Source organism: Triticum dicoccoides, chromosome 5A (genome assembly GCF_002162155.2).
Source record: "Triticum dicoccoides isolate Atlit2015 ecotype Zavitan chromosome 5A, WEW_v2.0, whole genome shotgun sequence".
In the NCBI taxonomy this organism is placed as follows: Eukaryota; Viridiplantae; Streptophyta; class Magnoliopsida; order Poales; family Poaceae; genus Triticum; species Triticum dicoccoides.
The window spans coordinates 223926062-223939981 of record NC_041388.1 but is presented as its reverse complement, the minus strand read 5'-3'; the positions used below and the strand labels follow the sequence as shown (position 1 = coordinate 223939981).

The 13920-nt window shown below is 44.7% G+C and overlaps 1 pseudogene; it reads left to right on the top strand.

Annotated features, from left to right (window-relative positions):
• The first annotated feature begins 312 nt into the window (after positions 1-312).
• Positions 313-977, top strand: LOC119299367 (annotated as a pseudogene).
• Positions 978-13920: the final 12943 nt, after the last annotated feature.

The window sequence follows — 13920 nt, the reverse complement described above, 5'->3', positions numbered from 1 at the left end:
TTTCTCTGTAAATATCAAACTCCTCATGGACTTATAGACCTGTGTACACTCACAAATGCATTAGTCCCTTAACCTATAAGTCTTCAATACACCAAAATCACTAAGGGGCACTAGATGCACTTACAAACTGATGCTCTCATTTTTGTCGAACTAATCGTCTTCTTTATGAACTGATGCACTCGGTTTGGACCTATGTTACCGGACTCATGGCGTTTTCATCCCCGCAATGCAGTCGCCACAGTTGCCGCTGCCGTCGAGGAGCTCTAGCTGCTCGCCCTGAGGGCCTTCGCGGGCGCCGACTCCATGTCCGGCATGGCGGCCTCGCGGGCGGCAGAGCGCATGCCGCCGTGTCACGAGCAGGTGACGGTCCGTGGGATGGTGGCAGACTAGACCGACCTCTCCCTCTCCCTTTCCCTGGTTCCCACCGCCACGCTGGCGCTCAACAAGGACAACTACCTCGCCATCTGCCTCACCGCGCTCGCCGCCACCAGCAAGGAGCAGCAGGCAAGTGCATGGAACCCGTCCCCTACCCGGGCTTAGGAGCTGCGGTTCAGCTGCGCGGTCTGCGGGAAGGAGTTTGCATCGTACCAGGCGATCGATGGGCACAAGTCCAGCCACCGCAAGCCGCCGCCCACCAGAGAGTGCTGCATTGCCACGCAGGCGTCCATGGGCGGTGGGTCAGAGGCGAGCGCGGTGGTGTCCTCGGGCGAGAGTAGTGGCGGCCTGCATCAGTGCTCGTCTGTGAGCGGGGCTTCACGACCGAGCAGGCGCTCAGAGGGCACAAGCACTGCCACTACTGGGATGGCACCTCCATTTCCATGTCCATGTCCGTCTCCGTGTCGGCATCCTCTGCCGTGCTGAGGAACTTTGACCTAAACCTGCTGTCGATGCCGGAGAACGTAGGGGTGAAGAGGTGGGACGAGGACGAGGAGGTGCAAAGCCCTCTCCCCACCAAGAAGCTGAGTCTTTTGCTATAAAAGAAGGAGAGATGGCCAATGGTCAACCACCCCTTGATTGATTTGTTCATTTGTTGAATTCGATTAGGTATCACCATGATTTGTTGATTTGTTGTATTTATAAGGACATAAAGAAATTAAAACTATGGGCTTAATTCCATTTCCATGCTCCAACGCCCTTCTCTGATCTCTCTATGTCCATGGTGAGCCGCGCTTCTCGATTTTCCTGGGTTGCTGCTGTACTATCAGAATAACTGAAACTTTGGCATTGCTCGCAAGACCGTAGCACCAGGGTTGCGGTCACTGACTGAACCTAGCTAGTCTGCATTTTTTTTGTTCTTGATGAGAAAGATATTTACAATTGATTTCGTAGTCGCAATCGGTCTTCAATTTAATTGACGATTTGGTGGTGAAACTAAACACTTTTAGGTACTGATGATCAACTACAAGCTAATCTATCCAAGTGGGACTGCCACTGCCATCCTCATAAACGGTTCCACACACCTCAAGGAGATAAGAATGCAAGGTCCGACCCTTTTTATTTTTCATTTCCTTTGCGTGAAAAGGACATCTTCTTATTCCCAGCTACGATGAATCAAATTGTGTTTTAACTGTGTAAAAATGCTTTAGAAACGGATGGCCCGGACTGATTTAGAATTTCTTTCAACCTTTATCGCAACAGGCAGCAGGTCCGTGGGATTCCTCAAGTACTTTGGGATCAGCTTCTTCTGGAGCTTCTTCTAGTAGTTCTACACCGACGGCGGCGTCTGCGGCTTCCTCCATTTTCCCACCTTCGGGCTAAAAGCCTCGAAGTAAACGTGACGCCTATATGACTTCTTCTTCTTTTTTTCTCGCTAAACAATTTTTAAGTTTCGGTGGTTGAAAAATGAAAATGCATGAGAGAGTTAACCATTTTAAATCCTCAATGATTCTGTCGCCAAATTTTTCTTCGACTTCAGCCTGACGTATGTTGGCACCGGGATGATCTGCTCACACCTCGTCAACCTCTCCCTCCTCTTCGGCGTCGTCCTCTCTTGGGGTGTAATGTGGCCGCTCATGAGCAAGTAGGAGGGGAAGTGGTACTCAGCCAAGGCGTCTGCCAGTAGCATGACAGGCCTTTCAACGGTTTACGATATCATCGTCCCCGAACTTGCATCATTTGTATCGTTAAACTGATGACATTTTTTATAAAATAAAATTGTTTTGTTTCTTTTTAACTCACATTTCTTGCAATGATGTTCTGGACTTCTTTTGTTTTGCCACTTGAACTTTTACCAACTTGAATTACCGCGTATGGATGAGCACTTGAACTTATAGAAGTGAAAGTTTTTGGTTTTAAATTCATATTTGTTTCCTTGTCCGAACTTATGGTATCATCATTATCGAACCTGCATGGTTTGCGTAGCTGAACTAAAATAATTTTTTACCCAAATAAATGTGTTGTGTTTTTTGTTTGAGCATAATTTCCTCGGTTCCATTGACGGACTTCCTCAAATTTCATAGACAAACTGACTATGTTTTATTTTTTGAACTTACATGCTAGTAATAATTAAACATTCCCATACAATTTTTTCACTATTCATGGCATCAACCGAAATAGGCAGGAGAGAGCACTATCGAACTGATCATTGTTTTCTATTCATACTGATCAATGTTTTTAATTCATACAAATTTTCCTTTCTTGCAGAAACATCTAACTGTTATGTACACTTTCTTTAAGAAGAAGCAATCAAATCATCTGACAAAAAATTTGAATTTGCAATTAGTGCTATGTGTACAGATTTCATTTTTCGATCGTTCTCATTGTCTACGTCATGTACTTCATCCTCAACCTGTTGGTGTCCTTCGTTCTAGTGATCGGCGGCGTCATAGTGTGCTAGTGATCAGCGTCCGTCCAAACCTCTCTCGTGCTACAGTACAAAGAGAAACAAAATAGTGAGAGAAAAGAGCAGTAGATTGAAACAAATTAGAGGTGAGCTACAAAAACATTAAATTATTCTAATAAATTCCTATGGTCAGTAATATCCATAGTGAAGCTTGGTTCTATATAGTACTGATCAGTACTAGTATTTGTGTAAGTCGTAATGATCAGTACTGCTACTTTTGTCTTACTAATGAGCACTCGTGCTGATCTAGCTAACACAGCGAATTTTTCATCTAGTGGACTTTTTAACATTATATTAGAAAACGTGAGATACAAAATAAACAACTAGATTAGAATAGAAGCATTGGCTTATATTAGAAACGATGAGCTAGAAAATAAACAACCAGATGCGAATTTGCTTCAAGTCAGGTTTACTATTTGTGAATTTGATGCATGTTGCACTATAGAACTGCTAAGGGTTTGCAAGTTGGACTTGAGTACTTTTAAATTGTTTCCATTGTTTAGTGCCAAAACCTCACCACAAAAGAACACATCTGCATTACACATATAGGAAAACTGAACTTTCTACGTCTACTATTGTTTTTACAGAGTGGACTTATGTTTTGTTATGTACTTGAACTATTAAAGTTTTTGAAAATTGCCACTATCACACTTGTTATACTTGAAAACTCTAGCCAGACTAGGAAGCCCCCAAATCCCACACAACAAGGCATGTTATATGTATTTTTTCACGAGCTGATGATTGTTCACGTACTGAAACTGAGACCACCTAGTTTGTGTTTCAGGAATTAAAATAGACGTCCTGAGCACCCCATTTCAGCAAATGTTTGTGCTATAATTCAACAATAGAGAATACATATAATCAAACACCCATTTTTATGGAGAATATACCATTTTGGCGACCTTCATGTGACTAGCGGTGTCGGAGGTGATCTCGTGTCTCCTGCTGCTGCAGGTTGACGAGGAATAGGCGTGACAATGAAAACAAAACCAGTGAACAGAGTGGGAGTAAGCGCTGGTCGAGCGGCAGATGGAGCCCCACAACTCATGCACCTGTGTCCACCGCCGACCGCCGCCAGCCCAGCCAAACTCCATGAGGTCCACCTGTTCCACATCGCCATCATCGTACTCCATTAGGATCTCCATGTACATTGCATTCCACACCTCAACATGGAAGCCCACCTTCAGCCAGGAACTCGCTTGGGAACCAACTGCTCGACCGTAGACCACACTCGTCCTTGTGGGACTGCTACAAGCGTCAAGGTCGAACTGTTGCACAAAATAAATAAATCAGGAACTCATGGGATGTAGGGTCAAAATGTTGCACAAAAATATATGGTTTCTCTTTTTGCTCAGACATTCCCACAAATGTACCAAGTGCACAGGTTGAACTAATCTCGTGCACGGTACAAACTTGCTCGAGGGTAGGCTGGGAGCTACGAGTGGAGGAGCACATGGAGGTGAACTTCGACTCGGAGGCTACATAAAAAGAGGAAGGGGAAAGGCCAGACCTCACCATTGCATCATTGAATGGCCCCTGTGTCACCAGTGAACGGACTGTGGTGACGGAGGTGAATGGACTGTGGTGCCGGAGGTGAACTGCCTGTGGCACAAGGGTGGTTCTTTTCCAAACTGGTCGTGGTTTGTTTTTCGAACTTATCTAGATTTAAGATATGAACTTCCTGGCACAATTCTTTTTCGTCCATACAAGTTTACTAACCAACATGACTGCAATATAGGGAGGAACGAAATTGTATACCAGGAGAAGTACACGCTCATGGATCTCCTTTAAATCGGTGGCACGGACAGGGTGTTAGAGGATGGTCGTGAGCCTGCAAATCCAGTGAGGGAACTGAAACCAGCAGTAGAGTACTTTGTCAAACCAGGATTGCGTATACAAGTTTGTTGAAATGGGGCAGTGAAGTCTCACTAGCAGTACTTATCATGTAGTAATACATGGACTTGCTATTAAATACACATGGACCTGCTATCTTTGCCAATTCTCTTGCGCTTCCTAACCGTCTTTCGCTTCGCCTCCATCGGCCATCAGACCCTAAAGGGAACATGTGATCATGCTTGTCAGATATATGTGCTTCAGGTGTAGAGCCATCCATGCCTCAATACAACTGATGTCTGGAGCTACAAAAAATCAGAATGCGCAAATGGACTTCACTGCCCTATCTAAATTTTTTGTTGCATTATCTCTTCTCCATCTTATTATCAGTTCTACACCTAAAGATAAGTTAGGCAACTCCAAGCTTGCTTTCGCAACATTGGATTAGACACGTATGTTTTACTTCTGATTAATTACCTGATGATTGAGCAGCTGATGGTTGGGGTTGTGCTTTCTTTTTCTCGCATGATAGTGGGTTTGGGCCCTGCAGAAGGACTACCAAAATGTTAATGCTGCCCACTAGATCATAACATGCAAATATAGTCGTGCTCGTGCATATGATGAATATCTGAAAAATAGTAGATGAAGATACAACCTTTCCTCTGTTTGTCAAGCAATTTCAGCTAGTGGTCCGCAAGCAATTTCAGAACACCATGCATTTCTAGCTAGTGAAACATGTGACGAAGAACTTAACTCAAAAAACAGGATTTTTGGAGTGGAAGAAGGCGTCAAACGTTGGGTGAACCTGCTACCCCTACTCCTGCGAACTGACGACTCCGGTGAAGTGAAGCTGATGGAGACGGGGTTCACGAGCAGCGGCTGGTCGCACCGGGATTTGGCCGCTATAGGGGATCCGCTACCCCTATTCCCGTGGACTGACGGCTCTGGTGAAGTGGAGCTGATGGAGGCGGGGTTCACGAGCAGCGGCTGGGCGCACTGGGATTTGGCTCTGTAAAGATGAAGTGCAGCGTATATATTTTTTAGTTGAAGAACTAGTAGTCTTGCAGCACAAGAGGCACGGCATGGTGCTATTAACTACTCCCTCCGTCCCGTAATGTAAGGCGTTTTTTGACTCTAGTGTAGTGTCAAAAAACGTCTTACATTATGAGACAGAGGGAGTAACTTACGGAGATCCTTTCTACTTTGTAGTAGTAATCACAAGAGGCGCTGCCACACGATTCAGACTTGTCCCAGCTTCATCTTGCCTAACTTCACAACAGATCGCTTGTAGGCATGAACATAAACACCTATAGGACTGCACAAACCACACAAAAATAAGTTAGTTGTTAACTCGTGAGGTAGCCAGAATCAGCTCGGATGCAATATTTCAAGAAGCCTGGCTCCCACAAATTTTCTCCTCTACTTGCTCTCTCTTCACCCGTCCCTTCTATTCCTATCTTGTTTATCAAATCCAGATGCATTAGCAACAATAGCTTGGCTCCAAGAAGAAAAATGCATAGCATGGGGGCAGCAGCGTGCAACTGGGGGCATGCTCCCCATTTTTTAGGGATGCATGTACATGCTGCAGCCGAAGAAATACCATGGAGCTTTTCTGAAAACAAACTATGAACTTTTGTGGAGATTTTTGTTGGACTGAAGCATTTAAGCAAACACCTGATGGCATCAAGAAAACAAGTGATTACAACATCTAGCAACAAAAGCGATGGTATAGAAAAATTGAACTAATGTTTTCTGTCATTCCAACAAACCTCCAGCATATATATTTTTGAACTGATTTTTATTCTATCATTGTACGGTCGTCGTGTACGAGGGAATTAGAAAAAGGCTCTATCAATGATGTTTGTGTGTGCGCGCATGTGATTTAATCAATCAATGATGATGGACAACATCCGTATGTACTGTGCCTCCCATTTTGAACATACACATTTTTTTCAGAAACGCATGCCCCTTCACTCATTTTTCTGCTAGATTGTCATGGAAAATTCATACACCAACAAAATTGATCCTGCATTTGAGCAATCACACTAAATTTACATGTGCTTCAGACAAACAACAAACACATAGATGAACTGGCCCTCGTATGCACACAACAAGCATCAGATTCCATATACCTGAACTTCTAATTATTAATATACTTGAACTTATTCATTGTCAATGTACATGAAGTTTTAAACTTACCTAGGAGTAATACATGAGCCCCAGCCCCCAATACAAGTATCATGATGGCAATCTATACCAATGACCGACACATGATGAGTAGGTGGCCAAGGTGGAGGATGAGTAGGCGGCCAAGGCTATAACGCCCTCGATGCGGCTATATCTCCCACGTGTCGAAGCACGACTTAGAGGCATAACCGCATTGAAAGCAATGTCGCAAGTGAGGTAATATTCAAATATCCCATGTAATATATAAGGGAAAGAGATACATAGTTGGCTTACAATCGCCACTTCACACAATTACATGAATAAAGCATTACATCAAGCAGATACAATCAAGGTCCGACTATGGAACCAAAATAAAAGAAGACTAACCCAATGCTACACAGATCCCCGATCGACCCCAACTGGGCTCCACTACTGATCAACTAGAACGAAACAACACAAAGGACAAGATCTGCATTGAGCTCCTCCTTTAGCTTGGTTGCGTCAGCTGCACGGTAACCTCGGCACCTACAAGATGGTTTTGGAAGTATCTGTGAGTCACGGGGACTCAGCAATCTCACACCCTCGCGATCAAGACTATTTAAGCTTATGGGTAAGGTAAAGGTATGATGTGAAGCTGCAGCAAGCGACTAGCATATATGGTGGCTAACATACGCAAAAGAGAGCGAGAAGAGAAGGCAAAGCACGATCGTGAAACTATGATCAAGAAGTGATCCTAGAACAACCTACGTCAAGCATAACTCCAACACCGTGTTCACTTCTCGGACCCAGCCGGGAAGAGACCATCACGGTTACAACCGCGGTTGATGTATTTTAATTAAGGTCAACTTGAGGTTTTCTACAACCAGACATTAACAAATTCCCATCTGCCCATAACCGCGGGCACGACTTTCGAAAGTTCAAAACCCTACAGGGGAGTCCCAACTTAGCCCATAACAAGCTCTCACGGTCAACGAAGGATATTCCTTCTAGCGGGACGACCCGATCAGGCTCGGAATCCCGGTTACAAGACATTTCGACAATGGTAAAACAAGACCAGCAAAGCCACCCAGGTGTGCCGACAAATCCCGATAGGAGCTGCACATATCTCGTTCTCAGGGCACACCGGATGAGCCAGACGTCAGGTGGGCCAGCCCAGAGTTGCCCCTGGTAGCTCCGGACATCGCTCAGTTTGGACCAACACTCAGAGGAGCACTGGCCCGAGGGTTTAAAATAAAGATGACCCTTGAGTCTGCAGAACCCAAGGGAAAGAAAAGGCTAGGTGGCGAATGGTAAAACCAATGCTGGGCCATGCTGGAGGAGTTTTATTCAAGGCGAACTGTCAAGGGGTTCCCATTATAACCCAACCGCGTAAGGAACGCAAAATCCGGGAACATAACACCGATATGACAGAAACTAGGGCGGCAAGAGTGGAACAAAACACCAGGCATAAGGCCGAGCCTTCCACCCTTTACCAAGTATATAGATGCATTAATTAATAAAAGGTATTGTGATATCCCAACAAGGAACAACATCTCCATGTTCCAACAAGGAACAAACTTCATCTTCACCTGCTACTAACAACGCTATAAGAGGGCTGAGCAAAGCGGTAACATAGCCAAACAACGGTTTGCTAAGACAAGGTGGGTTAGAGGCTTGGCTTAACAATATGGGAGGCAAGATAAGCAAGTGTTAGGTATCGCAGCATAGGCATAGCAAAAGAGCGAGCAACTAGCAAGCAAAGATATAAGTGATTTTGAGGGTATGGTCATCTTGCCTGAGATCCATGAAGAAGCCAAACGGACGTAGTCGAACGGTTCCTCACAAATGCGACGTTATCGGAACCAACCCGAAGAAGCAACACCGGAAAGAAGCAAACAACATAGTAAACAACCACTACATAATCATGGCATGATGCACAATCAAGTATGATGCATGTCCGGTTTAAAGAGGCATGGCATGGCATGGCAAAATGCACAAGCAATCCTACAAATTAAGTGGAGCTCAATATGCAACAGGATGCATATTGACGGAACACCACATTCGAATTACTTAATTCGATCTTGTTTATGTACCCAACAAGATTAAATGTTGATAGCAGGGTGAAGCAAAGTAAAACTACCTATCTAGTCAAGTTTAAATGAGGCCGGAAACAACGAACAACAATTCCGGTAAATCCCCATATGCATATATTAGGTTTGGTGCTGTTCTGCCCTAAACCATATTTTATAGTTGTTAAACATGCAAAGAGATGCCACCATGTTAAACTAGGCAAAATTCTACCCCATTTACATATAAAGTTTATTAAATTCTGAGTTACGGTTAAATAGTTATGAAATAAATCATTTTAAAAAGTTATTTAAGAAAATTAATGCAAACAGCAGTTTGAACATTTTAAACATAGATGAAAATGGCAGATTATGAAAGTAGATAAAATTCTGAGCATTTTACATATATAACATGTTTTATTTGGATGCATGGTTCAAAAGTTCTTAGTAGTTTAACATAGGGGCAGTTTTGCAAATATGCCATGCACTGGTTAAATAGAAAAAAACTTTCAGCGAAAAAAAATGTGTCTCGGGCCGGATCTGTCTAGCCCAAACAGCAATAAAAAAAGGAGGCGCTGGGGAGGCCTCACCCATGGGCTTTGGCCCGGTTCAGTGGAAGAAGGTTGGCTTGGTGAGGAGGGGTGCGCTGGGCCGGCAAAGAAGTAGGCTGGGCCTGGTGCTTGCCTTGATTGGTCAATGCGAGCCGACCTGCTCGTTGCTGCTACTCGATGCAGCTGGCGACGACGGGGATGGAAGCAGAGGCGCGTTAGAGGGGCTGGGACCAGTGGGCGCAGCGGATTCGGGAAGTACAAGGGTCGGGGCACTGGTTTCCGGCGATGAGAAACTCCGGCGATGGCACTGCTCGAAGAAGAAGGCGATGCCCTATGCGGCAGCGGTTCCCTGTGGAAGAAAAAAACAAGGAGGAGACATTCAGAGAAGAATATAGCAGAGAAGGAGAAACAATCCGGGCACGGCCTTGGCGCTGGTATTGGTCGCCGGCGACGGGATCCTTGCAGGTGCGGGCGGTGGACGGAGAAGCTCCGGCGGTGGCGCTCGCCGGCACAGTGCCGGAGACGGCAGAGGAGTGAGGTAGCAGGCCGGCGTGGAGGAACTCCGGCGGCCATGGCGTCCAGACTTGGCGGGGCGACGAAGAGGAGCAGCAGTGGACAGGCGCGGCTCCTACAGAGGGACTTGGCGCGGCGATGGAGCAGCTTCCGACGAAGCCGCGAGGGAATTGGGCGCGAGACAGGCGAAACGGAAGCAACAGCGGTGGGGCTTGGAGCTTCGAGTGGTTCGGGCGCCCATGGGTCTCCTGTTGATGAACAGAGACAAGGGAGCGATGAAGAGAGAGGGGAAAGCACGGGGAAGGAGGAAGGGGTGCAGGTGAGGGCATAGAGGAGCTCCACTCCTCTGGATCGAAGAGGGAGGAGGAGGCTCTCGATCAAGGCGGCGGGGTTCTCTGGTGGCTTCGAATCGAAGAGCTCGGGATCGAGGCTGCAGCGATTTGGGCAGCGCGCAGAACGAGGGAGGTGGTTGGAGATCTGGTTGGTGGGAGGGGATCCCAAGTAAGACATGAAAGAGGTGGTTGGCTGGCGGCCGCGGGATGGGTGTATTGGACCGGTAGGGGCTAGGGCTTAGACTGATATTTATACCAGATGAATTTTGGTTAGGGGCTAACTCGTCCCTCCGATCAAAATCGGACGATCGCGAATAAAATAGCTAGGGAGTCCAATTAACAAAATGGAGACATTTTGTAGACGTTTGGGGATGATCCGGATCCAAAGGTGACGACTGCCCGGGTCGGGTTCGGGACAACTTTCGGCCGCGTGCGAGGGGAGGTCCGCGGGCTGACGAGAGGGGTTAGGTTGGGCCTGGCGGTAGGTAGTGGACTGTGCATAAGGGCTCGAGCTGAGAGAAGAGAAGACAGAGAGGCCCGGCGACTGTTTCCGGAGACCGAAAACGTCCAACATTAGACCGACTATAATGTCGCTATAGTTATCCGTTGGGCTATCAAACAAACTCCGAATGCGATGAAACTTGACAGGTGGTCTATCTACACTATAATAAGACCACACGCCAACTTTCATCCCATTCCGAGAACACTTTCCAGCCACTTATAAAATATTATTTCGGACATGCCACGGGCGCGTGCAAGTGTGGTTGGGCTCAAAACGGACAACGGACAGAACTGGGGAAACCCGGACGGATGCAAGTTTTGAAAACATGATGATGCAATGCACATGATGACATGACAAGATGCAACACGCAAGCGAATGACATGGCAACAACAGCGAAAAACTGGAAGACACCTGGCGCAACGGTCTTGGGCGTCACAACACTCCACCACTACGAGAGGATCTCGTCCCGAGATCTAGAATGGCACCGGAGGGAAAAACGGAAGAGAAAAAGAAGAGGTAAAACTAAGTTGCTCCTTTGACAAACGAGTGAAACCACGAACCTTGAGAGGTTCAACAAATTGAAAGAAAGAATGCAACGAAGAAGAACAAAGTTGAAAGCACTCTGGTAGGGAAGAGTAACAAGGAAGAACGAATTCGGACAGCACTCCGGTTGGAAAGTGATATGAAACTTGATAACATGGAAAGAACTTGAGCAGAGGACACAACACTCCGGTTAAATGGATAAACCAAGAAAAGAACACGATCCTAACAAAATAAGAAGATGGGTTGAAGAGAGCAACATCACAATGCCTCCGGAACAAAAGAAAGAATGGAATGGAATGAACGAAGGGAAACAAGATCTTCTATCTCAAATGAGCTTGAAAAGGCATCCTTAGGAGAAGTGTCGAACGGAGTTGTTGGAAAACCAACAACGAAAAGAGTAAGCTTGATATGGTCTGATGGAATACATCTCAAATTATGAGGTGACAACCTGCCACTCACGGGAAAAGAATTGGATTGGTATGACCAAGGAGACGAGAAAATATCTCACTGGGAGGATAAAGAAGAACTTGGATCATTTATAAGCACCGTAAATAGCAACAATCTTTAGGGAAAGCTTTAGGTGAAATATAACCCAAGATATCTCCAACGAAGAGGTTGATGGATTTAATATATCCCATTCTTAACAACCTGTGAATCATGAAACATGAACTCGACTTATCAAGAATGACATAATACCATCTCAAGAAGATAAGAAAGAACAAATGCACTCCAGATTGCAAGAAGAAGAAAGCTTGAGCTTCTTAGAAGAGAATCTCGATGAAAAACTTAGAGAAGGAATTAAATCCTTGATGAACCATCATGTAGAACCTCCATGAAGAACTCTGGTAAACAAAGGAATGAAAAGAAAGAGAAGTTGAAAACCCAAGGTGAATCCTTGCAATGATTAGATGGATCTACGCGATGAAATAAATTGAGAGAGCTTGGAACCCTGGAAAAGAAAGATGAATAATTGAGATCAAGACTTTTGATGAGGCACCGGAATAAGGAATTAATCACTTGGATGAAACAAGAATAAGAATTATGTTATGCGTATCCTTCACCAATTAAATTGATGACAAACAATGGATTTGGCATACTACTTACTCTCTTAGAAAGGATTAAGATATATATTGCGCAAACTTGAAGAGGCCTTCAATGATCCACCGGTAGGATTTGAAAGAACGAAAGAATTGATATGATAACGAAGGAAGAAGAATCTTGATGAAACCACCGTAAGAATTGAAAATGAACGAAGAGAAGATAAAGAAACATCGGGAAGAATTATAAAATGAACAAAGATGCTTGAGCGAATTTAGATCCAAGTGAAGCGAATAGATCATGGACCGATTAAAGATCACTTGAACGATGCACCGGTAAGATTGGAGAATGATAATTGAAAGCTGAGAATGAATAAACCTGAAATGATGGACTCTGGATAATCAAACTGAGAAGACTCTTGAATAGCTCCTGATAGGTGAAAAGAAATCTCACAACCGAAGAGAATTATGAGAGGATGGCAACAAGCTAGAGCCATGAATCTTCAAGAGAACGAAGCAAGATTTAGAGGAAAACACTTCTTCAGTCTTCAAAATCCGAGAATGACGACGAGAAACACCACCATGAATTGTCGAGCCACTCCGGAAGAATCAAAAGCGAAGAGGTTGAGCCAACGATGAAAAGAATGTGGACGATCTTGGAGAAAAACATAAGAGTGATGATAATTCATTCTTACGTCAAACTTCGAAAAGAATTTGATGGTAGCTCCGGGAAAATAGAAGAGTCAGGTAAGATCCTGGGGAAAAAACCTGTGGGTTAGGGCCCACTCAAGAGAAAACACCGTTAGAATGATTAGAAGATAGATTGCACCGGTTGAATTAAAAGGCTTGAATGAGATAACATCCTCAAAATAGCTTGAACGGATTAAGAGTGGAAACACGAATCTTCTGAGATATCTTTAGCACTCCGGAACAAAAGAATAGTGCGAAGTGAATGATAAAGAGGTGCACCGACATGAGAAAAGCATTGGCCAAAATGAAAGGACTATACTCAATACCAAAGCTTGAATTGAATCCACCGGAGAATAAAGAGAACGAATAATGATGAACTTGAAGCTCCGTTAGAATCTTCCTGAGAATCACCGGATACGAATAATGACGGAAAAGAATGGAGAGACTTCTCATCAATAAAAAGATACTTGATTAAGAAATCTGAGTCCTTGAAGAAACAAGGGTGGGAGGGCGGGAAAAAACAGAGGCAACTTGGAGACGGATGAAACAAACACTGTTCAGAAGAAACTGATACTTGATCTTGCGGATGTTGAAATGATTGGATCCACTTAAAGAGAAGCACACCGGTGAAAAGGATTGACATGACAAACTCGATGATCGAGAAGGATTAGTATTCACATAGAAATATGAGAACACCGTTTAGGAAAAATATGGAATCAACACTTGACTTCGAAGCAACTCGAATACCACAACTCAAAACAAAACAAAGGATTGGCTTGCAGAATAAGCCAGAACAAACATATGATAGATATTTCGTCCGAAGTTTTCGTGGTGGGGCCTACACGGGCTCGATCGTACAGCACCAT